The 9,684-nt window shown below is 41.3% G+C and overlaps 1 long non-coding RNA gene across 1 annotated transcript; it reads left to right on the top strand.

The window, feature by feature from the left end:
- The first annotated feature begins 572 nt into the window (after window positions 1–572).
- On the top strand, window positions 573–9,008 carry LOC132469689 (uncharacterized). Its single transcript, XR_009528471.1, has 4 exons — window positions 573–820; window positions 6,257–6,324; window positions 7,247–7,313; window positions 7,779–9,008. It is a non-coding gene; the product is annotated as an uncharacterized LOC132469689 (long non-coding RNA).
- Window positions 9,009–9,684: the final 676 nt, after the last annotated feature.

Below are 9,684 nucleotides of genomic sequence, written 5' to 3'. Positions count from 1 at the left end.
TGGTTTGTTGAGCAGCTCCCTCCTCTGGCGTGGAAGATCATTACACTAACAGATGTTGCATCATCTCTTGGTGCTATACTGTATTATATTAGTATCTGTTTGTGGGTAACACACCATAGGACTTAAGAAAGGTAAGATTAAATCAAAGTACCATCACTATACATAGGGCTTTAACTAACTTCAACACACAACCATACACATGCAAGCGACAATCCATGCAAACCAACTAACACACACACAATACAAATACACAAACACATGAGCAGCTCAAACACATTGTCACACACAAGCATTTGTCGCAGCATCGTTTGGGGTAACCTTCTTCACCGTCAGGGATACCATAGCATCAGGGCGATTAAGCAAGGTTACCAAACACTTATTATATTATTTTCTTCTGAGGAAGGAGTCCCTGGGGATAAATCCAGCATGAGAAATAGTTTTCTCCTTCTCTCTTCTCCATCCTTTAATTTGAAGAGTTACTTCATCATCTCTAACAGCCATGTATATGAGATTTAAGTCTCAGGGTTTCTCTCTCTTCCTCTCTAGTTCACACGCACACACACACACACACGCACACGCACACACACACACACACACACACACACACACACACACACACACACACACACACACACACACACAAAATGTCTGACCTGAACTATTCCTGGGTTGCATATTTCATTCCTGTCTGCCCTCAAGCAGCCAACAGAAATCCAGCGGTTCTGATTTACCTGCGGATATGTGTTGGATTTAGCGCCATAGTACAGTTTAGAGTTTACAGCGTTGCGTTATGACGGAAGCTCATGCAGCTGGTCCCCAGGTAAGAATGATCCGCTTTTGTTTTGTTCTTCCTCCACAGCCTTGCAGCCATCGTTTGTCTCCGTCTCGCTCGGTGGCTCGCTCGTCGCTCTGCTCCCTGTCCCTGGCAACACACGTTTCACTTTACTAATTGCCTTATCCACCCCGGCCACACATTATTGGTGTCTACCTTTTCCCCCTATGTAAAGCAATTCCAGTCCGTTTCTAGTCTGCTAATGTTTAATTCTGTCGTTTTTCTTATCGATCTATTTTTTTCTGCTCAATCCGTCTATCCCTCTGGTGGAAAAGGAGATTATAGTAAGGGATTAAGATTAAGCCCGATGGGTCCTGCGTTTAACACAAAAGGTTTTATGAAATATAATCAAAACCTGTTGGTCTGTGATTCTTGTACAGTAGTTGAAATACGTGCACAATGACAAGTTGACCTAGATTTTGATGGTAAAAAATTAAACATCATCGCCTTACCTTTAATTATAAGGCAGAAGTGGGCAAGAGTTACAGAGGCCTCTATAGAGAATTATAACCACAAGTGAGTTACATTGTATATTATAAAACATCAGAAATCTGGGGTTCCTAAAACGTTGCTTCCTGTATTTGGACGCCTTGATAGATGTGGGGCGGGGCTCCTGTTGATATACTTTACGCAACCTTGACCCCATTCCTTTCAATGACACTTACCAAACTGCGTCTGATTTCGTCAGACCCGTTACATGGTCTGTATTTCCCACAGAGCTATCTGCATAGTGTTAAATGACTGAGCATGAAGTTAGTTGCTAAATTGTGCAACTCTAGAAGGATGGTGTTTAAATGTACCATTACAATATCCACCCAATGATTGTATTTATTGGACGGAAGTATATATTGATTTTGACGACCTACTAATTTGAATAGGACATACACACACAAAAATATGAAATGAGGGGAATTATTTCAAACATTTACTTGTTTTGGCTTGTTTTGTTGGCTTTCAATAAGATTGTTAAAAAAAAAGGGCAATCACAGCTAAGGAGTAAGGATTTAAGAGAAAAAAATTGTTTACCCAAGCCAAGATTTTCTAATCTCAAAATCATATTTCTTCCAGCAGGTCTCTTGGCCATACATTCTTAAGAGGCTATACCCTAGGAGAAGAAGACTACAGACATAACTGTAAAATCGAATTAAAGGTAGGATAGGCAATTTGGAGAAACCAGCCAGAGTAAGCTAGATTTTAAAAATATCGAAGTGATAAAATCCCACACCTCCTTCCGAAGCCACGCCCCCTAAACAGGAGTGCTTAGACTGGCCTCACCGGCTAGGCGCACTGAGTGCACAGGCAGCTGGTACGCCATCCAATCATTTCATTTTGGCGGAATTCAACGCAATGACAAGTTTGTTGTAAAGCTGTGGCATAGAAAGTGGCCGAAAATAACCAGATTGTTTGCATTTGACTTTCTTAATGCCTGCCGTGATGTAAAGAGAATTTCAACAATCATTCAATAATAAATTAACTGCCTGCCCTATGAATTATTGAGTCACTTAATTTATCAGGAGAAACAGCAGAGAATAGAACAGAACCTAACAGACAAACAGAACATAGAGCAGTTATTTAAAAAAATAGAAGCCCAGGTTTATGAATAGGATGAAGGATACTTGAAGGATACTTATCAAGAGGTCAAAGCCGGCATGAGAGTAGTAGTGAGAGAGGACTTGAGATGTTCTGTAGCATTGTGCTTTTCTCCTTTCTCCTCCGCCAAGTATGCCACTTGTAACTGCGGTGCTATCCCTGTAGGATCTTTCACTCTTTCTTTTTCTCCAAGGTGACTCGTACTCAATTGCATCTCAATCCAGATATGTATAATGGCATTGTACAATGTAGATGTTTTATTTTGTACTGTTTTTTGGAAACAATGATAGATGAGAAATGGGAAGCATGGGAAGAGGGGGGGGGGGGGGGTCAGATGTATTACTCAAGCTTGAAATATATGTACAAAATTGGGGAAACAATCCATTACAAACCATCGCCAAATCAAAGAGTGGTTTGAATTTCTGTATTTTATGGTTGATTCTTTCTAATTTTTGAGATGTTTACACCTTACATGTCAAAAAGGGACGGGTTGGAGTAAATCATACAGTTACCATATAAAAAAAGAAATATATAATGTTCACGTTAAATTTCACTCTTCGCTCTGACACAATATAACAAAAAACGGAAATAACCAACATTTTCATCAAGCTAATCAGTGTCTTGTGGGTGCGACTTATAGGCGAAGCAAATACGTTTGCATTATGCCTTGAAAGTCTCTAAAAGTCTATGGATTCTGCTATTGAAAAGGTGCTTGGTGATTGGTTAAGGTGGGAGCAAGAGGATCAAATCAAAACCACTCCACCCAATCTCTGAACATTTTATTTCTGATTTAACTCCTGGACATCGGTGTCTCCCTCCTTAACTTTTGTTCACTTGATTACAAAAAGTAATACATTCAATGCAAACATAACATAACATACCATGTACGTTTCTGTGTAAAAAGGGGCAGTATGTGTGTGCAAGCTGGCCAAGCTTGTTGCAATAATAAATATATTTTTCACGTACACAGAAACGCATAACGACACAATGACAAACCCTGTAATGTGTTTGTTCTTTTCCTATTTGTTTGTGAAAGACTTGCTATTCCGTCTTTGATTCATACCATGAGGGTCACAGTGTTAGGAAGGGGGGTAACCTGGCTATAGATTACAAAAGAATGGTGACATTTGTCTGCTTTTATAAGGGTTTCTGGAACCACTGCTCTCGCCAGACTATGGATAACCCTATAGGCTCAAGAGTATTGCCTTTAACAAAATAAAATAAAAAAACTGTTATTTACATGTTTAACCCGGTAAAATCAAGTCAACCGTTTTGACTACAAAATGAAGACAATTTTTTAATATTTCCCTTTAACTATCTCACTATGAGCTTGCTAGCCATTTTTTAAAAATATATTGAATAGTAACTTAACAAATAATAACTTCACCATGTGCTACACAAAATGAATTGGCTATACATGCATAAAAAACAGAAAACAAATCATAACACATAATTTACCGGGTAATGAAAACAGTGATGGATCTGGATGATCCACGTGACCACCAAACTTTGGTGGTGTAGAGGAAATGTTCAGTACTACCAGATACCACGCCCAAGGCTGTTGCTAAGAAAAGTTCTGGAAAATAGGAGGGCACAACTTGCCAGTGCAAGGGGATGGGGTTGGGGCATTGCAATGGATGGACCTGCATACAATGGCTTATGAGGGGAGAGTGCAGGCTGACCAAGGCAGCTGGCTGAGGTGAGTTTGACTTTTGCAGAGAGATGGCTACCGGGAACTCGACTCAGTCCGGACACGGGAAGTAGAGGCCCCTGGACAGCACAGGGTTTTCTTACCAACCACACCCTAGAGGGAGAACGGGCCAGCATTTGACAGAGTCGCTTTGTATTCACCTCTCTCTCTCTCTGCCCATGTGAATTGTCTGCTAGAAGCCAAAGCGCCAGACCGAGACACCAGACGGAAAGGGTTTTCTGTTTAGCTTCCCTTCCCCTTTTTCTCCTTATCTCCTTAATAAAGTATTTATGTTTACACCGGGAAATACTGGCTCTGGCTCGCTTAAGTTCTGTTCAAAAACGCACATTGATCCCTCCTGGGTTAGCACACTCCATAGCACTCTTTTCCTCAGCTTTCATCACACCCCTTTGCCTCTTACTACAGTTTTCACGCCAAACTCAGGGCCGACACACGGTTTTAAGGGCGTGGTTCAGAAACCATGTTCGACCGGTCCCTCCGGTCTTTGGGAGCTGGCCTTCTTTCACTACCGAAGGTGGAAAAGAAATGGGCTGGACCGAGATCATTTGCCTATCGAGCCCGCTTCCTATGGAATAGGCTGCCACCGGTGATCAGGGAAGCTGACTCTGTTGAGCTATTCAAAGGAAAGCTTAAAACGCACCTCTACAATCTTGCATTTGGAACATAGGAGTGTGAAAACGATACAGATGCGATGTGAAGACCACTCAGTTACTAAATTGCAAAATTGCACGTCAAACCGCGTGTTAAACCGCATGTCAATTCGCATGTAAACACCCCTTTCAGAACTGAGTGTTAACCGGACTACCTCTAAAAAAAATGCTGTACCTATAAGTACGGTGGTGCAAAATTTGATGTCAAATCACATGTCAACTACCCTTTCAGAACCGAGTATTAACCAGACTCACTCTGAAAATAACGCTGTACCATGTGTACGGTGGTGTGGCCTTGCTCTGTCTCGAGATGTAAAACCAGCAGGCGATGGCTGCGGTTAATACAGTTACTAAACGAATAGCAGTATACATTTCCACTATGTACTTTTCCGTTCTAATTCACTATTCTGTCTGTTCTAACGTATTGCGGTGACTGGACCAGAAGCTTGGACTTTCCTCATGGTTGATGTGCATGTATTGACCTGTATGTCAATTATGGCCCCCATTGCACTCCTGACCATCCCTGGAAGAAGGGATCCCCTACTATGCGTTTCTTCTCAAGACTTCTTCCTTGCTGATTCAAGGGAGTTTTTTCTTGCCCTTGTGGGGGCTTGGGTAAAGGGGGGTGTCATAAATATTTGGCCTGTTAATCCCTTTGAGACTGTAATGGTGAGGGCTATACAAATAAAATTGAATTGAGCCTTTTACATCATCAGCTTTTCCACCAGTTTTGGTCAGTATACGTAGGATTAAGAGCATTGCTTGTTGCATCTTCTTTCCTTTTGAAAACAGAGTCTCACCTCAAAGCATTGCAATTTCTCCATTGAATTATCTGCAAAAAGTAAATAAATATTTCCCAGGCAGACAGCTGTGACTTTGATGTTGGACTCCAGTCATAAACAAGGAGCTTCCTTTATTGAAGCCGCACCCGTCGAAGGGTTGTCATGGAGTCGTCAAATGAAATGGGTCAACCACTTCCCACCAAGGACTTAACCCCGGTCAGTGGCTCAATGGAGAAGGGGGGTATGATGTACTCTGTGTAAGAGTATTTTTGTCACGCAATAGCTGCCAGTCAACAGGCGCCGAAAGACGACACTGTTTTTTTGAGACTACGCGTCTTGGAACACACACACACACGCGCACGTACGTACACGCGCGCGCGCCACAACACACACAGAAAAGCACACAAACACATACACAAATGCTATCCCATAAACCAAACAGAGCCCCCGAACGAAGACTTGAAGACAAATAATGCTATTTCCAAATAACTGCCAGTCAGAGCAGCATTCATCAACACCAAAGGCACCAGGAGATGAGTCACACTCAGCTGCGGGGCCTCTAGGTGCGACATCAGCCATTTTTCTTCAAAACATTGGCGTTTGTTACAACAGAGTCCAAAAAGAAAAACCTGTTCCCTGTTGCCGGCCAACAAAATGTGGTGATTGTACTTTTTTTGTCTTTGTGTTTCAGAACGGTGAATAGTGAGGGAGTGAGTGAGTGTATGTGGGTGAGCGTTACCTGAAGCTCATTGGCAAATGGTGAGCCTAAAGATGGAAGCTACAGCTCACATACATTGTTTGCTTAGTGATCTACAGCTCAAAGGGATTTTGGTGGACTTCTTTGATTAGTTTAAAGAATGTTCATTGAGAATGAGCTTGATTTGATTTATTACCCCCTACTTATCCTAGTTAACATGACAGGAAGTTAAGAATTGTGTTTGTTGTTTTGGCCTTTGCTTTTTCCCAAAGGTTTTATATACTTCCCGTAAAAATATGTTTGGTAAATAAACGTCCATTGTATTATGTACTTTCCGTATTTTGTGTCTAGTTTTGTTTCTCTCAGTCTCTTGAGGGACACCACTCCTTAGACAGCATTAAGGCCCATAAGACGTTCCTGAGGCTCACTTCCCAACAGTATCACAGTTTGATATCCGGGAGATAAAGCGCTTTATTGACACCGGAGAATGAAGACATCCCACATTTGTGGGATGTCCTCTATTTCACAACTTGAAATTAGGAAATATAAAGTCGCCAAGGGAAATTGATACATTTCTGCTCTGCAAATGAAGAAAGAAGCAACAGTGAGTCAGCAGTAATTTGATTACCAATAATGAAAAAATAAAAAATATAAATAAAAATGACTTATTGAAAAATGGTCTTAAAGATCCCATATCATGCTTTTTTAAGGTAAATAATTGCATCTAGGGGTACTCCTAGAATAGGGTTACATGCCTGTTTGTTGGAATTACCCCCTTATTATTCTCAAACTATTTGTTTCTGCAGAACCAATTTCAGCGTCTTTCAAAAACGGTCAGATTTGTATCATGTCACATTAATTGTGTGATCCAGATGCCTCGGACACCAGCCTTCCGTGTTGGAAGGGGGGAAATCTCCAAACTTTCTTGCGTCATTTTACGGAGGCACTCCCCCTTTTTGTCTTCATCTCTCGGAATTCTGATAGTAGACCGAGTGCAGTGAGGTTTGCCGGATGACTCGATAAACAAAGATTGCTGCGGCCATAGTGAATGGTAAGTTGAGATGTATTTTCATTACATTTGTACCATGTTGGTTGTTCTAATGTTCTTTTAAATGCTTTTATACACTTGAATACATTTCTGCTTTAATCCGGTCACCATTTTAGGCATTGGACGGTCTTGTTGGGCATGCAATTTAATGTAAATGTTTGTTTTCAAGCTGGTTTGCCAAAGAGGCTAATGTAGCAAACAATAAATGACAGCCTGCTACTGCACTTGTTTGCTCGAGAAAAAACGCGACAGCACTTTTTGAAATTGAAATAGGCGAAATAGAAAAATATTATTCAAACGTCAACAGAGTTACTTGAAATGTTCGTGTTTCATTAAGGTGGGTATCACCCCAGAGGTTTGTGTTGTTCATTCACGGCATACTACTCAAGTCGCAGTCGGTAACATACATTGTCTTTTTCTTTTTATTCCTCCTTCTTTTTATTCCTCCTTGTCCCTGAAGCACACCAGAGCATGGTGTGCTTCAGGGACAAGGACAGGACCGTGGTTTACTATCAGCTGCTTGGGGGCAACCACGACGTGAACCCACCGGTTGTGGGGATTGATTGTGCCGGTGTGGTGGTACGCCGGCCAGGTGAACTGAGCCAGCCAAACAGTGCTCCCTGACCAGCAACAGCCCACCTGCTCCTCTTCCCAGTCTCCGGCTTCATCGACAGCCAGTCCCACGCCACGGTGAGTCCCCACCAGACCCTCTGACACCCCAAGGTCGCGCAAGCGGCAGAGGGAGGATGACATTTTGGACTACCTTGAGAGGTCTGATGCTGCTGCGACGGCTGCTTCCGACAAATTGATGATGCCACTGAGGGAGGATCAGAGCAAGCTACCTCCAGTTGTTCAGCAAGATAGTGGAAAATATCTGAGGCGGGCACGATAACGGACCAACAAGACTTCTTGCCATTCTATTTTTTTGTATCTACTCAAGTATTTTATTTGCGTTCAATCTTTAATTGACTTTCACCTTTCTATTTTATGTTAAATTAACCTTATGTTTCACTTTTATTTGCACTCAATCTTTCATTTTACTATTTTAACTTTCTATTTTATGTTAAATTAAACTTGTTAATTGTCCTAGTCTTATTGTGTTTTGAATTTTTATGTGGGCATTTTGGTGTGCTTGAATGTCACCCAAGCTTGTTTAGTTACAAAGGCACCTCACTGCAAATGAGTTGTGGCCAAAGATTTTAGAAAGTAATTTACTGCTTCTTGCATCAACATTTTTAGGGGAAACTATACAAAAACAGGACAGGTGTGTTGCATTCTGTGATATCAAATAAGTGAGGTAGCCTAATTGGAGTTTTAGTGTTAAGCTTGTTATATTATAACTAGGCTCTCGTCCCCACCAATTAAAACAAAGAGCAACAGTTAACGTCGCTATTGTTTTTCGCACATCGGTAGCTAGTTTGCTAGCCTTCGAGTTAAAGTTGCTTTTTTATAAAGCTGCAAAAACGTCTTTACACGTGGATCACACCAGGCCCCCCTTCCGAGTAGCACACTATGCTTTGATTGGTCAGCACGCTTTGCACGTGCGTGTAAAAAAAACGAACTTAACTTTAACGAATTTGTGTTGCATAGTTTAACTATGCTCCACTATTAGTTGTGTATATTGTTGTATAATTTCATGTTTTTTTCCAAAGCATAATAATAACCAGGATGTAAATGTGGTGTTTTCAAATTGAAATATAACTTGTTTGAATGCATGTCATTTGCTTACAAAGCTAGGTACAACAAATAAAACAAATGCATAGTATCACCCTGCTCCATGCTACATAATACAATGATATACATTTTGAGGTACACTTGCTTCACTGTGAGGACAGCCTGATTTCTTTGTATCATGGATTCATCAACACACTCGACTCGGTATATGCTGACCCATTATAGTTTAATTTTACAACATTTCAAAAGTGCTTTAATACCCTGTGGTGGCTGTATGTGTCTTTGAGTTGAACAACTCATGTTTGTAGAACCAGCTGCAATGGATCAGTGCTTTGTGACATGCCTTATATCCTGCTAAACAATCGACCGTTGCAGGCCATGAAGGGACATCCACGGTCAGCAAGAATACACAGCTACATGTGCTAATTCAAGTGATGCTCGATATGGTATTAACATATTGAATGTATTCTAAGAAAACCTTCCCACACAAAAACACAACCTCGCTCCATCCATCAGCCTGAACTGCTGAATTTGAGATTGAACGAAGTGGCATTCTCGTTTGAGTGCAAGACATTCCAATATTAACGACCAATAATTTGGACATTCTGTGCCGTTGAGTGTTCTGCTGAAATTCGTTATGTTTTTATTGCATGCAACACGGAGCAGGAGAAGGCCAGGGCTCTCTCCTTAGACGGCTCGT

This window comes from Gadus macrocephalus, chromosome 12, assembly GCF_031168955.1.
Source record: "Gadus macrocephalus chromosome 12, ASM3116895v1".
Lineage (NCBI taxonomy): Eukaryota > Metazoa > Chordata > Actinopteri > Gadiformes > Gadidae > Gadus > Gadus macrocephalus.
The sequence above is the reverse complement of the archived record's forward strand: the minus strand, read 5'-3'. Positions and strand labels throughout refer to the sequence as shown.